Here is a 22168-nt window from a genome sequence, read left to right as displayed (position 1 = left end):
TGAAGGTCCACTTAACCCATTTCAGGCATTTAGGTGTTGTTTGAATCTGTTTGCATGTAACAGTAACATATAAGGAGCACCGACAGCCAGTGAATTTGCTGGAAAACGGCAATAGCGAATACAGTTCTTCAATAAGTATGAAATATAATCAGGAACTGCTGTGAGGTCTAAACAGTGTGTGCACTGGGAGCAGAGTGACACAAGAGCAGTGCAACTAGAATCTGTCAGGGCTAATTACAGGTGATTCTGAGTGTAGCTTGCACTGCTAAAAAATTTAATTTGCTATTGATTTGATACTTAAATGGTCTACGTCCATTCCTATCATTATAACACAGAAGCAGCGCTGCCAATACAAAAAAAAAAGACCACTGACTCTTCTCAGGGTGACTCCAAATGGCTGTGAGTAAGTTTTTGTGCACTCAGCACCAAATTAATTTGTAGCATCTCAGTTTACCAAGTCATACATGCTGAACGTGTGTGAAGTGACGGTACAGTTTGAAATTTATTCTCCACATTATGAAAACTGACCTTATTTTTTGGCAAAACAAACACACAACATAGGAATTATTGAAATATGTAGAAAGGGTAAAACTACATATGTGAAATGCAAGCCCACCGCATATACCTGGACTGCAATGCAGATCCCTGTGTAACTGATTAATTAACCATGGAGTGCAAACACACTCGATGTCTGCCAGCCCAAATATAAGCTCACAGTGAACTAAAAGCCAAATCTATACTATCATAAAAATGGAAAAATTTCACTTGATTTTAACTGATTGACAAAACAACGAAGGTTCTTTGCCAAGTTGCCTCATGGAGCAATGAAAGTATAAGTGTCAAGGAGGAAGATGGCATGAAAGCCTGCACACTGGCATTGATAAAAGTCAGCAGCCGCCAATGATCGAGCTGAGCATTACGCTGTAGTCAGCCTGCATCAGGGTGTAGTGGCTGAGGGGGAGCTGAGGTCAGTAGCCCAGCTCTGACCTCTCTGGGCCCATTTCTCTGACAGACATTTGTCACTCTGCAGAGAGCTGTGTGTGGTAATAGATTATTGACCACCTCAGCGGTCCCATCACTCTATACGGCTCAGATCCTTAATACAGCCACCGATTTTACCACGCAGAAGTCAGAAGTGAAGACACAGAGCAACAGCATGAGAAGCACGTGTAACCACAAATGAAATGCTGATACTTTAAAGTGAGAAGTGAACTTGGTCATATTAAATAGTTTGTCTGAAAGATTTGAAATTTGCACAGTAAGTACACAGATATCATTCTTTGGATTGCTGGACACAAGCAACGAAGCCGGTGAGATATTTAAAAGTGAAAGGCAACACACAGATGCACGAGTGTCATGTGCATGAGTCCAATTGGTCTAGAAAGTCGAAACTTGCTCCTTTAAAAGAGGATGCGACATTGGCCTGGCTCTGATGAATGAGGGTAAAAGTAGGTCTTTCCTCCATATTGTGTGTTTTGTGTTTTTGGCACATTCTGCAGTCCTTAATTGTATGATAATTCATCTCGGAGCACTAATTTACCCCCTGCCAGTCGTTTTAAATGTTGGACCATTTTGTGAACCAGCACTCAGAATTAGAAATGAGCCCATGGCTCAAAGAAGTGTGTCTTCCAGCTAAGGAGCATATTTCATCCCATATTTTTCAGAGTTTTTTCAACCTTAGAGCTTTGGGCAGATGAGTGGCCATATGTGGCATTTCTGATTTAGAGACATTGTTTTAATGTTTGATGTTTCATTATTTGCCTCTCTCACACTTCTTGGAAAAGTTTCATGTTAATCACTTTTGTAAAAACGCAGACACAATCTTGTGACTTTTCAGAGTAAGGCGAGCAAGCGTGGGCATAAGTTGTGGCATTTATAAACAATGGTATATGAAGAGCTGATTTAGCAGGAAGCATTGTGCAGCAAATTAGCACGCACACATAATGATTCAAAGCCAGTGCAGTGTGATGGTTTTGATGTGGCATGTTAGGTCTGCAATATGTCCCTCTCCAGCAATTCATATAATAACTACCTGCTGTTCGGATTCTTGGGCCCTGTCTGTCATGCGATTGGGGGACATTTAGGCTTATTTTGCCATTGCTTATTTAGCCACGGGAGGCCTATTAATTTCAGCAGGCCCTGTCCTCTCCAGGGGCGATCGCTACCCGCAGCACGCACGTCCCATTGTTTAGTTCCATTTACATCTGTGGTCAATGAATAATGACAGTTCCAGCACAACAAAACACATACTTGCACACAATGTACGGGGACACAAGTAGACACACAAGCTGAACACAGAGTTCCCAAATGTAGGGTTAATAAAAAGGGAAAACGGAATTTATGGGATTTCTGTGCTTTATCTGCAGAATATTATGATTAAGGCTGCAGAATGCCAAGCGGCGCTGTAACTTTCCTTTGTGATTCTCTGCCCTGTTAGAAATGCTGCTGGTACGGCTGTTATTTTGGCAGCCTCCCAACCGTATTTGACCCATTAAATTAGCCACATTGGTTGATATGGTGCCATGCTAATGTTGAGGTTTTCTCTCCATCGGGTGCACAGACTCCTGGCACCCGGTATTTCACACTGGCTGTGCAAAAGAGGCTGTGCCACTGCTACCACACATCATAGAATATTAACCCTTTTCTGTTCCATGGCAAATGCACCAGATGGCACACCACAATAACAGCTGTCAATTTCAAGGCAGTGCCTCTTTGGTGGATTTTTTCCCCCCCTTGCTCTTTGGGATTCTGGGAGAATTTTTTAAGACATAATAAGCGAACTGATGTGCTGTTTCAGATCGTAATGAATCAAATGTTAGAGAGGAGCAAGAAGCGTGTTTCCTCCCTGGGAAACCAAAGAGGTGTTACCAAGTGAGTGCGGCAGCCAGCTGCAGCACACCAAACACTACATATAAACACACACACACACACAACTTGGGATGGAGCTGAGAAAGAGATTTTGCACATTGAAATGTAAGGCACCAGGTTGAGGTTTCCCCTCTTTGCACCCGAGTGATTGTAACAGTCATGAGATGAGGTCCCTGGTGCCCCCTCAGCTGCCACTCTAGTTAAATTAAAACTGAGGCCACCAAATACATTCCTCATTGTGGGCCTAAAATGCAGGAAAGTTGTATTTGGCCCAAGTGGCGGCTGGGGAATTGTCCCGCTCACCCAGTCCCATTCCCCTTATTTACATGATAAAAGCTGGAGTCAAGAAGAGACGCAAGCCCTGGGCGATGGCGTTTTTTCCCCATTCGCTTCTTTACCAACATGGCTTCTCCATCAGAGGCCAGTGATGAAATCATAGTGTGGCAATTTGGATTTACCTTAACATACTCCCTGGAAAACAGGGCAGGGAATTGCCTCTGAGCTGGTCACGTATCTCCACCAACATCTTGCCAACTGAATTTGAAGGAGTGTTTTACATATCTCTTATTGTCCCATCATTTTGTGATTTCCCAAGCAGGGCTTTCCCTGATAGATTCCTCCAGTACTCTTATTCTCAAGAGGAGTTAACCTGCTTCAAGATTACAAGAGTATGAAAAAAGGTAATATGGATTTTTAGCTCAGTCTCCTTTTCAGGTCAATCAACTGACTTTCTTCAGCTGGAGTTATGAAAGGCAGACACACACTGTATAACTGTCACAGAGGTCATCTATCTCTCTCACACTGTGCTTTGTAACTCAATTTCCCACCTGGCTTGAGCTGAGGGTGACACACAGAAGTCAATTCCAATAGCAGCTCGCCCGAAGTGTACGTCCAAATCGAGAGCGCTGCAGTTTAACCTAAACGGACTTCATCAATCGCAGAGTTGAGATAAATCAATTTTGAATTGACCGAAGTCCCAGCTCTCATTCAGGGGACACTGCGTTGTCTATACGTGATGGTTGTCTGCACCTGACTCTGCTAAATGAATCTGACTTAATGACATCACGCTGGAGCATATAACCACCACCGATGCCAGCGGTCCAAGCTTGCATTTCTTCCGCGAGTCTTTTACGCCACAGGTTTGCAGCCTAAGGGTAAGCAGAGAAAAGTGCAGTCAGCAGGAGGTTAAATCCATACACGTCTCCTGAGATCTCATCACACTGATCAGTATAAGAAGTCATATAATCCTGGTAATGTGTGAGTGCTTGTCGATAGTAACTCTCACCAAGACAAAACTGTTCTAATTAGAAGTGTGAGTGCCAGCACACTTTATCTCTGTGTCTGTGACAGGGGGAGAATCAGTGGAAAACAAATGATGAAAAGCTTGTTAGGTGAATACAACAGTGGAACAAACACAGTACTGTGCAAAGGTTTTGAGCCTACACTCATTTTTTTACATTTTGCTTCAAAGGATCCAGACGTGTTTGTCATTTTTAAAGTGGTCTTTGGCAATGGTTCTCCAGACTTTCTGAGCGTCTGTCAGTGTTTTTCTTTAGAAAAACTTTGGCTGCTTTTTCACTCATTTCCAGAGGAATGTTTTTGTGTTTGTTTGTTAAGCCATTTAACACTGACCTATGAATCATTTGAGCTTAAAAAAGTCACATAACTCAAGGAATGAACCAGAGTTGTGTCTACACGTAACAGACAACTTAGCAACAAACCAATTTTCAATTATACCTTTAGGCACTTAGGGAGACACCATCCTTGAGAAAAATGAGGAAAGCTGGACAAGTGGGGGATAAAAGAAGAAGTCAAATGCTTAAAAAACTATCCACAGCAGATCAGCAGTATCTGAAAGCCATGTCTTTAAGAAACAGGAAAAAATCCAGAAAGACCTGACACAGGACCTGAGAGATGATCCATCTACTGTTCACTCAAGCCTCATCAGAACTGGTCTCAGTGGAAGGATGGCTGTCAAGAAACCATTCTTAAGGAAGGAAAACTAGGAAAAGGCTGAGGTATGCCAAATTACACAGGAACTGGACTGAAAATCAGTGGCAGCAGGGTTTAATCCAATTTGGTTTAATCCAAATTTGAAATTATTGGTTCAAATCATTTTCAATATGTACAGAAAAGGTCAGGAGAGAGACACAACAGTGAGTATCTACAGCCATCTGTAAAATACGTTGGAGGGTCTATAGTAGTTTGTGTCCACATCTCAACCAATGGTGTTGGTAATCTTATCAAAACTGATACCTGGATAGTTTCACACACAGCAGAACACTGTCAGTCATGGATTGGCCTCCCCAGAGCCTGGACCTCAACATCACTGAAGCAGTGTGGGATCAACTTAACAGAGAACAGAACAAAAGGCAGCCAACATTTAAAGAAGAGCTTTGAATGTCCTTCAAGAAGCCTGAAGAAGTATTTGACAAGAAAGCTTCCCAAAGAGAGTTCAGTCTGTGTTGAAGAATAAAAGTGGTCACACCAAATTTTTAATCTTGTTAGAATTGCACAAACTCTGTTTTTGCCTTAAAAAATGTATTTACATGCATTTTTTCACATATCTCAATAAATCACTGCACCCAAGTATAAAGAAATGAGGAGTGGCTGAAGACTTTTGCACAGCACTGTACATCAGTGAATTTGCATGAGCGGATCACCACTTTGTAATTTTCATAATTAGCCGTATACCTTTCGCATCTACGAACGACTTCTTCATACCCCCCTGCCATTTCACCCAAATGGTATCCTCCCCCTTAAAGATTAATTGAAGCTGGGATAAAACAAAATGGTTCCCAGGGGGTGGCCCACTGTTTGTTATTCATGTGGGTCTGAAAACAGCAACAGTAAATCCTCTAAGTTGTTGTTAAGCTGGGGATATTACCATATGTGTGCCATTTCCATAGACTGACAGCTCCCTCTGGATCAACTGGGGACTATTGATCTTGCAGCACTCCATTTCAAGTTAATTGTGCTTGAAATGAGGTCCACACTCCCAGGCATACCTTTGTTTGAAAGGTGGATATTCATTTTTATTCAGCAGGATGTTGATATCAAAGACACAGGATATATTCCATATTTTGTTTATGGTTATCCTGCACAAGCAGTTTCTCTTGCAGTGATTGGTCAAACAGTCCAATAATAGACTAAGAACGCTACGGAAGCTCAGTTTTAGTCCTGTTTTCTCTCCATTGTGATTGGAGAGAAATAATGCTCTTCCTGCTCCACTGGGGGGGGGGGAATGAGGCAATAGAAAAAGCAGAACATGATTTTCATTGTGCAGTGGAAGATATGAGGTACAAATGCTCTGTACGTGAAACAGGGGGCACTGTAGGTAAAATTATGCTTTCATATTGACCACTGTTGAGGAAAAAATTGGTTCTTTTGAGCCTTGAGACAGATCCCTGGGTTATTAAGGAATATTTTCATTGTTTATTTATTTTTGGCTCTATCATATGCAATAAGGAGATATTTATGTACCTATATGTATTGTTTTTGTGAAAGATTGTGGTTTATATATTTAAATTCCTCTGACAGAGAGCTTTATTGCTCTTATTTATTCCATGTCAGTGGTAAGATGAACTAGATCACCTCATCTCCTCATCCTAAAAATCGCAAATGCACATGAAAAGAAAACAGACCTCCCCATCAACAGGCCAGTGCACAAATAAATACTTCAGTCGGTATTTCAGCTACTCATTGTGGTAATTACTGAAAGAAAAACCCAAAACCGGGAACTCTGAAAGCTACTTATGCAAGACCTCTCAGGATTTACTTCTGCTGGTTTTGTTTAGTTTTAATTCCTAATCAGAGAGAAATTGTCTACCTTAAAAACGTGTGCAAGGCTCACAAGAAGGTGAACTTCCCTGCTGGAAAACACAGAAAAGAGCACTGAAAAGTTTCACAGTTTTCTGACCTACTGTACGTACAGTATAATCCCTGTCATGATTAAGTGCAAATCGGATTAGTACATGTGACATATGTGTGTTTTTACAGCTACTTTTGACAGCCCAGCAGAAAGTGAGTGTGAGAGGTAGGAACGAAGCAAAGTACAACCTCATTAAGACAAGGGAGAAAAACCAGCGAGGTAAGCTCTGCTGCAGGAAACACTGCCACTCTCAGTGATTTAATCTCTCAGTCTCAACTGCATCATAATCCTGCCTGGAACTCATGAAAGTGCAGGCGGAAAAAAAAAACATCCAGCCAGGACGGCAAACAAGTGTCAGTCCCAATCTGAAAACCATTTTGGAATGTTTTCCATTGCCTGCTCCTGCAAAGGCAAAGTGCACTTGGGGATGAGAATGGATGCAAATTCCATCTTCCCCAGTAATCACTCCCATCCCACTCTGATGTCCCTGACTGTTGCCGGAACCATATCTGTTTGCAATATCACACAACAACAAATAAAAGGTGCGTAATGGGGGACATTAGAGGGACCAGTGCATAGAGGCAGGATTTAATTTGCATGGCAGATTAGCCTCCTAGTCCCACTGGTGGGGCTTCAGCCTCAAGGGCTAAGTCCCCCCCCTTCTCCTTTTCTCTGTCTCTTTTATTCCTTTATTAATAGGATCTAGTCTCTTCAAATCCATTAAGTCAGTTATCCAGGACCATATATAATCTGATTTCAAATCCAGCATGGAAATGCTTAACCAGTTCCTCCATGCTGGTTTCCTGACTGGAAGGTCCAGTGTGAGGAGTCTGGATACACACATTTCTTTCCACTGGTAGATGCTTGAAATCAAAAATTAGCATTTAGGACACTGGAAATTTGACCATGTGACTTGTTCAGCCACACAGTGAAGTCACTGCATCTGCTTTCACAAAAGTAAAAAAAAAAAAAAATCCCTGACTCTTGTGTACAAAATAAATACATGTTACATCTTCCGTGCTCCCTATTTCCAAATCCCAGTGGAAGAGAGAAAGATTGAAAGAGAAAGCAGGAGAGAGAAGGAGAGAAAGCACGGCTGGAGGCTTTTTGGTCTCTGCCCTCTGCGCACTGGCCTGACTGGGGCCAAGTTACGCCTCAGTGCCCCGGCGAGCCTCAGCTTTACACAGGCAGACAAATACACACACACACTCACAGCTGGGGTTACCAGTTATTAGACAGCAAGAGGAAAGAGCCAAGTATACACTTTCACCAAATCATGCATTCATAAATACATTTACACACCCTAAACTCTTCTCGCAACAACATGTAACTGAGTGACATGGAGACGAGCGGCTTGACAGCTTGAAAACGGCATGAAAAAGAAAGGCGCAGCGATTACAAATACAGGCTTGTAATGAGCTGCATGGGCTTTTTCTGTCAAAATATTACTGAATATGTATATTTTTCTCAAGTGAAATTGATTTTCAAAACATCCTATTTGATACTAAACTAAACACCAAATGTTAAATCATTTTCTCATTATCAATCATCATCTGCGAGTGACTGCAGGGGCATCCTCTGCATTGACTTTGAACTTTTGCCTAAGCTCTGCCAAATGTGTGATATCCGTCACTAAAGGTGCATTATGAATCTTGAGACGTCAACCTTGAATTACATCTGTGCACCCACCGCACCCCCACCCCCAGTCCACGTCTTATTAACATAGACAGAAACAGCAGCAGCAACAATGTTTTGCTAACAGTTCATGCATTACTACTCAGGGGAGGGTTAGCACCATGCATCCCTGCATCTCAAACACACACACATGTTCCCCTGTGTGATTCAGTGGGGGGAAAAAAATAAATAAATAACACAGCACTGCTGATCAGAGCTGCTCAGCCCACTTGCTCTGTACTCGGGGCCCCTGACAGAAGCAGTGATGTTTGAGATGCAGGGAGCCCTGAGTTTGTCCATCACTGATTAGTAAAAACTCCAGCCCTTCCTGCCCGTCTGCAGCTGATATGCTCGTCCACAGATCCCGACACAAATTCCGAAGAAGCTTTTTTTGTTTGTTTGTTTTCACAATAAGACATAAGTGGGCACCCGCATATAAACAAAGAGACACGAACACACGAGCACGAAGAGTGTGCGCACGCAGACAAATGCTCTGCATGTGCAAGGACTGTTGTTTAATTTGTAAAACACCGCTTAGCAAAGCAGGCAATTAGGGACTCTTCTTCCTGAGCACTTGGCTGTATTCCTTTAACCTTTACACAATGATTTATGTCAAAGGATTTGTCACCTTCGCAGTAGGGCCTTGCGCACAGCTTTTTTAAAACACACAATGGGGGAAAAGGAAGGGGAAAAAACTTAAAATCCTCCTGTGAGGATTTAGGAACTTATATAACTCCCAATTATCAAAACTTCTTCTTGCAGCCTTTGCAGGCCTCCCCCTCTGTTTGGAAGACACACAAAATATCTACAGTGCCACTGAAGAGTGTATAATGCCTGTGTGCCCACATGACTGGCGAAAACACTCCTGCTCTTTCTGCCCCGCTGAGTCCTGCTGCATAATGGGGGTCTTGAAGGCTCTGGGCTCAGAGCAGGCCTGCCTAACAAAGCCTTGGTGGCTTGCAGCAGACAGGAGAGTGTGTTTGCACACTGGTTGCCAAAAACTAATTTTCAGGAGGTTTTCTGTGGGATGCAGTGGCAGCAGCATGACAGTGTGAGGTTTAGATATCTTGGCGAGCGGGGAGGGCTGGGGTTGAGATATGTAGGTCTTTTGTGGAGGTCCAGAGAGTCGGTTCAAGAAGAGGAAGTTCACAAATTGGTAGTTCAGAATACATTTCTAAAGTAAGCAAGTTTTTTTTATTTACTTTTTTTTTTTACTCACTTTTTATGTCATTTTAAATTTTTATCCCACTTTATCAAACTGCTTTTTCGGAATTAATTTCAGATTAACCACTAAGAAATCCCCTTTCACCAGTCTGTCAGCTAGAGTAGTATTTATTTCAATCGCTCACTCTGTATCCGTCTCTCAGGAGCATTTTTATCCTCTATCCCCTCGCCATTCACTTTCCCTTTTCCTCCACAGAAATGTACCTGTTTACCTGTTGGGTGGTCTTGAGCTGGGCTAAACGAAAGCCCCAGTCCCTGCAATCTAAGTGTAGAGTAGCTGCTAATCCGATTTCAGGAAACAGCCAAGCCCCCACCACCCTACTCTCCTATCCACCTACCCCCACCCCTCGCCTTTCACCATCCCAGCTTACTACGCCTCCTCAGAGAGGGAAGGAAATAAAAAAGAAACATGGACAAAAGTAAAGAAATTGGAGAGAGGAATATTTAAACAGCAGGGGTTTGGTTGTCGGTAAAGTACAAATTCTGTGCTTTAATAATTCAAGACTACACAACCAGCCTTCTTACATCTATCTGGCCCTTTAATAAGGTGTGACACAGAGGACATATTACCTGCTCACTGGCTGGTCTATCCTCTGAGTCCACTCTGCCCTCTCTGGGACGCTGGCGAGGCCAAACATAAAGCAGTGTTTCATGGTGCTGGGGCTTATCGGGCCTCTGAAAGTATGTGAGACATGCCAGGAAACAAAAGAGCGTCTCTGTGTCCACTAGCAGGATGAGTATATCCCTTTCACAGGCACACATCTCCCTGGCTTTACTTATTTGACAAGCTTATGGTGGTTTTCAGTGGAAAGGGTGGAAAGAGACTGACCAACATGGGATACGGACCACTGCAGCTGGATCAGAGTCGGAGCCAAACTCAGTAGTAGCCTCCCCTTTATTTATACTCACGTTTTATGTCATGTTTGTGGTGTAAATTTAAATATAAATTCCCTTTTCGCTCATTTTAGTTTTACTTAAACGGCCATATCCTTAAGATTGATGCTAACAAAAAACACTCAAAGACCCTAAAATTAAAATTTTAGCAGTGTTTCCTTTGAAGGTAACTTCCTCACATCATTAACAAAATATGAATTAAAATATAACTAAAAAATGTGAAACACAAGTAAAGTACATATTCTGAAGAAATGCATCAAATTTTCTGTTAAGTTATTAAAGCTTTTCTCTCTGTTTGGTATTTTAAGGTGCAAAGCATTCCTTAAGAGCATATTTTACAAGCTAACAACTACACATACCGGATATAAAACCACATAAAATGCAGTGAGCTGTATTGAAATTAAACACAGAACAAAAATATATGATTTGAACCCTTTTTTCACTGCAGCCTAAAAATGATAGATTATGTAAATGTGTCTTTTAGCGTGACCCATATATAGTCGACAGCATCGGCGTGAGGAAAGAAGTGGGCCAGAGTGACAGGCTGAAAACAGGCTCTACTCACCCTAAAGGAAAGCATGGCCTCAACTGGCCAAACATGAGCAGTACAACTTACAGCACCTCCCAGAGCTTTCCAGTGTTTTTTACACAAAGTGTACTGGAGCTGTATGAATTAGTAAATGATAGATTGATTTCCGAATCTCATAAAGATGGACAATAAATGAGGAAAGTAAACACACACACAATTTCGAATACAGCGGTGTTAGGGTAGCATTGTCTATGACACGTGGGGATCGGTGTCACAGTGTCACGGATGATCCCTGGTGTACAATCTGACAGCAGGCACCCTCAGGGCCCTGCTTTACTGCTAAAAATACATCCGTCCATACGGCATCTGTCGCAACAAACACAAGTTGGCGTTCATGTGAGGGGGGTGTTTGTACTTTAGCTGTATGGCTGTGAGTACACTGATGTAGCTGCCTGTGTGTGCATGTTGTATATTTCCGATTCTGCCATTTTATTATATTTGTGCAAAGCTAAAATTCAACATTCAAACATTAGCCCCTCAGTTTCATCCCACCCAGCTGCACCTGTCTTGCACAAATTGTTTTTTCCCCACTCTGTCTCGCCTGCCAGCTACCTGCCATTGTGGCTGGCAGATTATCCCTATTTTACCAAGTTCCTCCTGTGTTTATTTGTCCCATCTTTAACGACGGGTCACTGTGGTCGCAGCCACTAATGACCTTGGTCTAGCACTCCTGCCACAGTAGGATTGCTCCATAAATGGTCAGTAAAGACCGAGTGCCTGAGAGCTAACAGGCCCCACTGTCACAAACAAAGGTAAGTAACAGTGACTGGGCTTTGATTGTAGAGCTTCTGTTCTTCCCAGAACAACTCTATCTTCTGGTTGAAGAGAGTGAGGCTTTATTACTAGATTGTAAACATGTGGTATTAGAAATCAACATTTTGGTTTGAATGGGGTGCTATAATGAGAATTTAGCGTCAGGTAAAATTAATTCTTATTTTCCAGGATTTGGTATTTCTTGTAGATTTTTCAGATAATTAAATTAATTATCAGTGGTAGTTGTATTAGCGGTGTTATTTTTTAACCTAGCAAGGTGGCTTTAGGTAAGGATGCTAATAGTGGTTGGTCCAGACTGAATTTCTCAGAAACTACTGCATGGACTAACATATTTTTATAAGTTCAACAGATGATGGACTTCACGCTTTGACCTGCTGGTTTTCCAAATTTCCACCAGCAGGTTTACATTTGGCCAACAGTAAAATGTCCTCCTTGTAGCTGGATGGATTTTGATGATGGTTACAGACATGTTCCCTTCAGGATAATTTAGCTCTGGGGATCACTGAACACTTTTACCAGCGTTATTACCAGGTCAAACCCCAGTATGTGTACTTGAGTGCAAGCAAAAGATTTCTCCTACTTTAGAGTCCTACTTTATATTTTTTGCTAATTAGCAAATGTTAGCTGGTTATTATGCTAACATAAGGCGATGATTAGCATGCTAGCTTCTAATGACTTGCAGTGGATTTTTAGTCTTCTTAAAACACATCAGGTCATTACTTTGCTTTTCCAGAATTATTGCACATGGGAATGCTGTTGCACATAAGTACAATGAAATATTCCAATAAACACAGGCATAAATAATAATAAATCATTAAGTTTTAAGCATTCAGGGGACCAAAAAATGGCTATCACTTTTTTGTTTAACCCCTGTCTTTATCGGGGTAACTGAAAAGTGCTGACACTTCTGTAGCTGCTGTGAAGAGAAGCCTCTTGAAAAGGCACCACAGAGCTCCCTAGGTGGACACAGATAGACTGCTGCAGATTAGCTGGTTTTCTTAATGTCTCCTCTCTGGCAAAGTTTCTTTCAGAGTGTTGAGAGGCAAACAGGCCCTGGTGAAAGACTCACTCCCCATTAGTGGAGGTAAATGGCTCTTCTGTGAGCAACCAGTTAAAACAGGGTAGGATAAAGGACCTCTCCACAGAGTCTTCAGTCAGATTAGAGAGGTGACTCTTGTCTCGAGGATATAAAATGTTTACATGGGCACAAGAGCCACTCCACCATAGGACTTCAGCAGTTTTTCCTAATACATACAACACCAGGACTTCAGAAAGCGCTTCTTTTTAGTACTGACACAGCTCCCAAATAGGATATTGAAACTCTCCACATATGGCGAAACAGTTCTTATTAGCTGTCATTTATGTTTCCTATAGTGATAGCTTTAGCATTAATCAGTTTAATGCCACACAGCTCCCTGACGTCAGAACTAAATCAACTCTTCCTTCATCATGATTTAACATTTACATGCAGTTTGATGTGAGAGACCAAACTACTGCAATGTATTTTCTGTGCCACTTCTTCAGCTGAAACTCTGCCTTACTTCTTGAAAGGCGTGGGGCGGGGAGGGACTGCACCTAATCACAGGCTCATTGCTTCTTTGCCAGCTACCAGCCCCTGATTGCATTTCAGCTGAGAAGTAAATACTACATGCTCAGTTACCAGGTGAAATCAAGCAGGCAGATGTGTCTGCAGCCTCAGTAGATACTCGCTGGACCCTGCTTCTGTCTACCTGTGCCACAGAGTTTCTAGCCAAGTCAGCTGCTGCTGATCCATGTTGCTGAGTAGGTGTGTGTGTGTGTGTGTGTGTGTGAGGGGGGAAATGTACTTAAGCTAACTTAAAGGGTTTTCAAGAGACAAACATGAAGCAAAGGTAATGAATTTATCAAATCCATGAGCCTCAGTGGGTAAAGTGGGTTGTCTACTAAACAGAAGGTCTGTAGTTCAATCCCCATCTTCTCCATATTTCGTATTATCCTCAGACATGATACTCCACCTGAAATTCCCCCCGATGATGCATTTAAAGACATTTTTAAAAAGTGTTGTTTGAATATGTGCGTAAATGGGTAAATGTGACAGTCTGAAAAGTGCTTTGAGTGCTCATTAAAAAACATTATATAAATACCAGACTACATACTTCTACTGATTAAAAATATAGCTCAAAATTCAAAACATACTCAAAGTAATGCATACTAGCTTCAGATTTCTTAGAGCTTACAAAGGAAGAGTGCAGCAGAGCTAGGTTTGCCAGAGAAGTGGTGAGAATACAATAGCCTTCCTTCCAAGGGTCTGTAACCATAGACTCTAATAAAGTCACTGCCTGCAAATAAAGAGCCGCTGCTCTGCTCGTGTTACAACAACAAGGCCGGCATTATACACCACGGCTCTGTTTTGAAGTTCGCCACCATATATTAAAGATCAACAAAGGGGCACAATCCACATGGTCTGATACTGACGATCAGTAATTTGCTCATCTCCTTTCATAACAGATATATCAATATATAACTGCACAGTTTGAAGTAACACGACCGAGTTTTTTGTCTGATCTGTGTCCTGAAGACTGGTTGTTTGAATAATATTTAATATTTACATTTTATAGACATAATATAAATCAAGAACAGACATTGTATTGATGTTGAGTTTTAGAAACATGTAAATCAATACCAATACATACTGATTGGTTTGTTTCTGTTTTAGGAAGCTGATCACTGGCTAGATGGAGAAAAAATGAATATAAAAACTAAGACAGAACAACACACCTGTGTAAATTATTAAACACATGGCAATGGCAATAAGGTAAAGCCAATGTTTATTATCACTTTTAATATGAAATTACACCCAAAAGTTACAATGAAACAGTGGCTGAAACTTGTCTGTACTCTGTCAGCAGTTACATGTAGTAAAAGTTTGATGGGGCTGCTCTTTGCAAATTTCAGGCCTCCCTGTTGCTAAAGGTTGTGACCCGGCTTTTTATTTTTCCCGGGGCTGTTGGGTTAATGAAGTAACAACAAACTGGGCCTGCAGCTAATTTGGAGTGGCACTTCCTGGCCCCTCCTGTCTCAACGAAGACGTATTTCATTTTCTCTTATCTCTGCCTCGGTCATGTGGCTTTCCGCATGGACGCCCTTGTCTCCCCCAGTTGCGCGAATAATGGAAACTTCGTTAATGTCATTAATCTACAGACCAGGACATGAACCAAACATGGTTAACCTTTCTGGGTTTGCCTCTTCCACGAAGCTGTTGTGACTCAGTGCTCAGTGTGTGGACAGTTACTGCTTAGCGTTAGGTGTAGCAACACGAGTTTCTCTTGTCCACATCAATTTCATCCACTACAAAGCCACGTTGGACCAACGTGGGAGTGCTATGCAGCATTGCAAAACATCATGTAAAACACATTGTTTTTATTTAAGGGCTACAGATTCTCAAGTTTCCCCAGCACTGGGAGGATAGCTGTATCTTTAAGTTTACACTGAATACCTTTTCCAATCAGCCTCACTTGACTGGATTGGTGTTTATTGATGACAGCACTCTCACTTCCAGCATGCCCATTTAAACGCTGCTAATGTCAAAAGCTTGTTTAATGACTAATCAGGTGTCTGTGCTTCATGCTTCATTCAAAGCCCTTATTCCCACATTCCACCAGCTCCATGAATGGACACTCAGCCCCGCATGTCATATACTTTCATTCATAAGAAGAAGACAGGAGAAGAGGGGGTGGTTAGGATAAAAAAAAGGACTCTCTCTCTGGTAGGATGGGTAACCCAGGGGACATTTTCTTTTGTGTGGCACTCAGCTTATGGGGCCAAATGCCAGCAGGCTTACCTCCACACTGTCTGTCTGTGTGTGTCCCTTTTTCCTTTGCACACAGTAATTAGGAGGATCTTAATGGAGAGGGGGTTTATTAGTGTCTGAGGAAGGCTTTAAACGTCACTTTAATTAAGGGGGATTCGACAGACAGCTTGTGTGGCGATGTCACCCGTTTTATAAAATCCTTGTTTGGGCACAACAGGAAAATAGAAGTGGGTCTTTAAAAGGAAGGGGGGAAAAGGCTTTCCAGAGGAAGACTGTCTAGACCTGCGGTCAGACAGAGAATAGATAGTCTGACCCTGGCTGAGCATTAAGATGACGATCATTATCTGCTCAGAAATTTCACATCTGTGCATGCAGCGGGGGGACACCCTCCCTCAAGAAAATCAGACAAACAAACTCACCTGCCTCTCTGAAAGTGTTTCATTGAAAAGATAACCTCACTGCTAAAATTTGGAGAGGGTGGGGTGGGGGGGATTAATTTATTCTCAGCATATCCTATGGCCATTCATGCAGGATATAAAATCCTAGATTATTTCCTGCTTGGTTAACCCGCATCCGGCCAGTCCCTCTCACAAAGCCATTCTAATGTTGCCATTAGTTATGCTCCTCTGGTGGCCAAAAGATTGATCCCAGAGACTTGGAAACCAATAAATGTGTACATGAATGGCAGAGAGAGATAACATATTTCCCACAGATAGTAGAGGGGCCGATCAGTGCTGAAACATGATTGGAAAAAATTACTGATGATATAGCTTGGGGAAAATAGCACAACAATGATATGTTAAATTAAATATTAAGTATTTAATATTTAATCCTTCTTCTTTTTATGATATGTTTGATATATTTTTTACAGTTGTCATGTTTTCAGAATATTTTTTAATGCAAAACGGCATTATTATATTTTTCTATGATTGTGTTAACATGCATTAAAAAAAAGAAGGAAACTACTATCCAAACAAGCTAAATACAGCATATATTCGCTCGTAAAAAATAAAAAAAAAATCCTGTCACAGACATCATGGCGCTATAAAAGTAGAGTCTTCCACAATGACTGCAGCTGCTGGGAGCCCACAGAGGGGATCTGATAATGGGCCTGAGGGGAAATGACAACGTGCTCAGGGAGCAGGGATTGTCTGGAAGACAGATAAGAAGACGCAGGAACAGGTTATCAGCTAGTTTATGAGGTGTCACTCTACTCAAACATTCACCTGTTCCTCAGGAAAAATCACACAGTCACAAGCACTGCATTAATTCCCACAAGGATCTTATAGCTATGATCCATTTAAATGTAGATATCTTTAAACCGTGTCTCGTATATAACATTTAGACTGTTCACACAGAAATGACACAAGATAATATTATTATATACACTGTAAACCAACTGTACATTGCAGTCAGGATGTAGCCAGTGTGTACACCAGCACTTTGGAGTATTAATGCCGTACTTCCAAACAAGATAAAAAAAAACAATGTAACAACATAGAACAGGCTCTTAAGGAAACAACCAAAACTGCTTTGTGGAAATCATACAAAGACAGGTTAAATGTTAAATTGTAATGTTTTTTATCATTTCAAAGTGGGTCACAGCTGTCATGATGCACTTTTCCACAAATCCCAAATCAAATTTGGCTCAAGGTTGAGTAAAATCGCTTAAAGACTACGAAAGAGAATATCAGTCGGCATACATTTGTACAAACAGGGCATTACTGCAGAATGAAGGTCTGAGGACTTACTGAGTCATTTCAGTCACACCTGATCTTTGTGGCACCTGCAGTCCTTACAGAAGGCAAACTTCTTGTTGGCAATAAACTAAAACATCATCTTTGTTTATTCATCGTCTATGAACTGTAGTGTACTTGTTTACTACACTAGCTACTATTCATTACATCAAAATGACTTCTTCATTCACTCCTACAAATCTGACAAAGTAAATAAATTGTGTTTTGCACAATGAAATCGTTCGAAACAATATAGCACAATGCCAATTTCTCTTCTCCACTGACTTCTTCCCTATTGTGATAACAATCATTGCATCATGAATAATTTTTGTTATCATTTTTAAGCCGCTGTCGATAACGCTAAATGCATGGGGGGCTGTATGCTTACTGAATTGGTAAATTGCAAAATGTTTCTAAAAACTTTACTTTGCCATATCGCTCCCAGAGTATTATAGTTTAGATTTACATTAAATAACATAGTTACATGACATGCCTCGATGTGCCAGCTGCACTGTGCCACTAAAACAGAGAAATGTTGCCTTCCATTAAAAAAGGCACCACCTCCTGTAGATAGCTTAACTACATGGGAATATTCTCCAGATTTTTTATTATTATTCTTTCACCCACATAAATGATCAAAACAAATGACAATCTCTGCGCGAGGAAGAGACGAAGCCCACAAAAGGGAGTCTGACAGCCATTTCCACAACAGATGTTTTTACAGAGGGGTGTCTTCTCTCCGCTGAGCAGTCTCACACATGAGAGACCCCCAAAAGCTTCAGAGAAACGTCCAGAAAACCAACATGTAAATTTGTAACTGCCATGTCTCAGACTAGCAGGCCCACGCCAATTATATTTCTTTAGGAAAAAAACACAGAGAGAGAGAAAGAGATGCTATAAAAGCAAATACAAATGTACATATCAGCATGGATGGTTTAAGAAAAAAAAAAGATGGGCGGACAAAATTAAAACTTCAATATCAGAAAAAGACAACAGGCATCGTTATGTGTTATCGTGAAAAGATAAAAGTCCCTATTGATCCAGGTTGTGGGCAAAGGCTGCACTATTGACAGGAAGACTGAATATGTCGGAGGGGCAATATTTCATACATTTGGCCTGTTCACTCCATCACTGTGAGAGGGTGTTTTTCTGGGCTGTATATAATAACACGTGTGCTCTTTATTTCCCTCAGATCAATGGTAATGTGAGGCGGGCCACACAAGATGGATGCCACAGGCAGGTTAACCTATCGACTGCTGAACAGAGACACGCAGACTAAGACAAGAGAGACCAATCCATTTACTGAGATAAACCTAAGCTAGTTGGGATTTGAATCTCTCTGCTTGTTGCTATAGCTCAACAAAAAATATATATATTCATATCATAATTAAATGTATATTTTTTATGTTATTTCCACATAGAAATTAAGATTTTTCTAAACATCCTGTTAACCTAGCTCTAATTTCTGTGTTGAAGGTGATGAGGGAAGTAGAAGAGGATGGAAAAAGAGCCAGTGGGACGCCTGGTGACCATTTCCTGGAGCCAGGACAGGAGGCAGATGAGAGGGCAGGCTAGGCCACACAGGTGGCCCGGATCTGGACCAGGTCAGCCTCACCCTCGAACAACAAGCCAGCGTATCTTGTGCTTATGCTCCAAGTTCTCTCAAGTCACTAACTGGCAGCTTTTGTTAAAGGGGGAAAAAAAAGTGTAAAAGGTAACATTTAATTAAATTCATATGCCCGCTTTGATTTCATGAGTGTTGTTAATATGGTGCTTTTGTAAAAAATCTACACGCTGTTGCTTTGAAATCTATGACCTTCAAAACCAAGCAGAGAGAGGAGAAATGGATTTCAAGCATCTGATTTGATTAAACATACCTTAGGTTATGATTGTGAAGAAAGCCTTATATTATAAAAGTTTCATCTAATTAAACCACACTGTGCTTGAATTCACTTCGTAAATGCTCCTTTTGTAATGCTTAGGAACAGATATGTTAACTGTTTAACAAATTCTGCCTCCGCTGAGTGTGCTGATCCCATCTCCGCTGCACAGGTGACTCAACAGAAAATGTGAAATAATTCTGCACCTTTCTATTGTGGATGCAATGCCACGCACTCGCTGAGAAAATACAATAAAATCTAAATATGAAATCACTCTGGCTGAACTGCAAAGCGACTGTTAATAGAAGAATACCGTTCCGACAGACGGCTCCGAGCATTATTGTCTAAAGTTGGGTAAGGGGTAATTAATTTGGCATTAAATCATTCAGTGTTTTGGTGAGTCTGATGAGAACTGTAAAATACCTTCTTTTCTTTTTTTTTCTCAGACACTGCCTCAGCCAACCCCCAGCCCCCATTGTCTGTGTGAAAATGGAAATCTGTGCCACCAGTACAATATCCACATTATGTGCCCTGCCTCGACATTGTTGCATGACATGCTTGATTGTACCCTGGCATATAAGAGCAGAAATGTATAAACATACCATTAGCACATATTAAATTTTGTCTCCCACTCACATTATTGTGTAAAAGGTAAGTTTTTAAGTTTATTTATTAATTTTTTTTGTATTTTCTGAATAAAATTCACCACTTTAGACATTTGTACAACGCTTTTGATTGTATTTAAATGCAGAAGAAATGCATTTATTTCCTATTTGTTATGTCTTTGGACATGCAATTTTAAACTTGTACAATTACACTTTGAAAAAAGAAAACTACGCAATTATGTTGAATTATCATTCCGCCACACACATGCACAAAACAATCAAAAGGATACAGTTTTGCCACACCACTTTAACTTAATCAACCTGCTCTTCCATGTCTTTAGGTTAAAACTAAAAGTCTAATGCAATCGTTGTAATTATTTATGGTGTTAGCCATCTGTATGCATTAATATGACTTGTTTTAAATGCTCCACATGTTTTATAGAGGTAAATGTTTTCTTCTGAACCTTAAAAAGGCCTGCAGCAATAGCAGGAAAATAACTGCACTAACCCTCAGCTGTACATTCACATCATTGGTATATTCCATATTTCATTTTTGTTCACTCAAGTCAAAATTTAACAATTCTGCTCACAGCACGGGCTGAGGTCAATCCAGTACAAGCAGTCCAAACATTTCTCCTACTCACACTGAATGCACTGTAGCCACCGTACACACAGAGAAAGTCTTCACTCATAAAACCAAATCAAAGAAACCTAAGTTTGGACATCAGCATGGGTTAATGTTTCCAGATAGGACAAAATTATAGGTGACATTTAACAACTTCCAACCATAACATCATCCACACAACTGTTAATAATCCAAATTTGCACTCTTAAATGTTTTTAATTACACTTTTCTGTCTGTTGTTTTTTACATAATTCATTTTTGCATTTAAAAACAAAACATTAGGAGCATATTGCCATCCCAGGAGGTTGTGGAAAATACACAAAAATATTCTAAAAGTCTTTTCTTGCTTTTATTTTATTTTATTTTTTTCCAACTGAAAGGTCTCATGAGAATGCCATCTTTTCAAAAATTAGAAGAGGCCCTCTTGTCACTAATAACTCAATGCTGCCACCCAGTGTCAGGACATCTGTTGATTTAAAACAGCGGGTCTCAGACTTTCTCTGGCATTTCCCCCTTTTTGGAAGCTAAAAAAAATATCAACAATAAAAAAGGAATCCTTTCTGGGTTTACAGAAAAATCACAGTCATTTAACTTAGTTCCCAAATTTTTCCACCTGGCCTTTCAAAGGCAAAAGTTAATTTTGTCTTTATCATGGTCTGTGAGGTTGATTTAACCACTGAACTTTGACTAGAAGAAGCTATAAACAGGACCTCCAGATGGCTTTTGAGATTATTATTTTCTGTTTGGACATGTGAAAGTGCAGTTAAAACCTTGTTTCGTGCATTAAGGTATAAGCAATGGCTGTTCTAAGGATGAGCCTGCACAATATAATATTACAATATGTTCTTCAAATGTGTGTATTACTACTTGCAGGCTGTTCTCAGTGTCGGTCGGGAAAATGCAAAGAGGGGAAAAACACCGTGCTGTCCTTTAATACAGATACTACATGCTCTCCTCTGATACCTCAGCCCCACCTGTCTAGCCATGAGCTCAGAGTTGAAACAGAGTTCAGCCAAGTCGAGAATTGTTCTTGCTTGTTTTATCAGTGGTGTGTACCATATTTCCCGATGAAATACTACAGCCGGCAAAAGATACTGCCAAAGGAGCAAGGAGACAATTGAGTGAGCATTAATGATTTACAGGTACATATCTGCTATAATACCAACACAGGCGGAGGTAACTGAGAGCAGGCTCTAATGACATCATTGATGTTGCCTCAGATAACACCTTGATCATCAACTATGTATGGATCTGGCAAAAGATATAAGATAATGTCAAAGTGAGAGTAGACTGTTTACCACCCTAACATAGGCTGGTAAATAGACCAACATTCAGACACTGAGTCGGGAATTTAAAAAAAGAAATCTACACATGTATCAATAAGACAAATGAACTGTAAATTTCGGGTTCGCAGTGGAAGATAAAATGTATTTTCTAAGAGAAAAATATTTGATGACAGCCTGAAAATACTTTGGGGGAAATAATTATTTGATCCCATGCTGAATTTGTAAGTTTGCTCGCTCGCAAGAAAATGAACGGTCTCTAATTTTTATGGTTGCATTTTAATGGAGTTGGACAGAATATCAGCCAAAAATCCTGAAGACAACATGTTACATAAAAGTTATAAATTGATTTGCA

Source organism: Oreochromis niloticus, linkage group LG13 (assembly GCF_001858045.2).
Source record: "Oreochromis niloticus isolate F11D_XX linkage group LG13, O_niloticus_UMD_NMBU, whole genome shotgun sequence".
In the NCBI taxonomy this organism is placed as follows: Eukaryota; Metazoa; Chordata; class Actinopteri; order Cichliformes; family Cichlidae; genus Oreochromis; species Oreochromis niloticus.
This window is presented reverse-complemented; position numbering follows the sequence as displayed.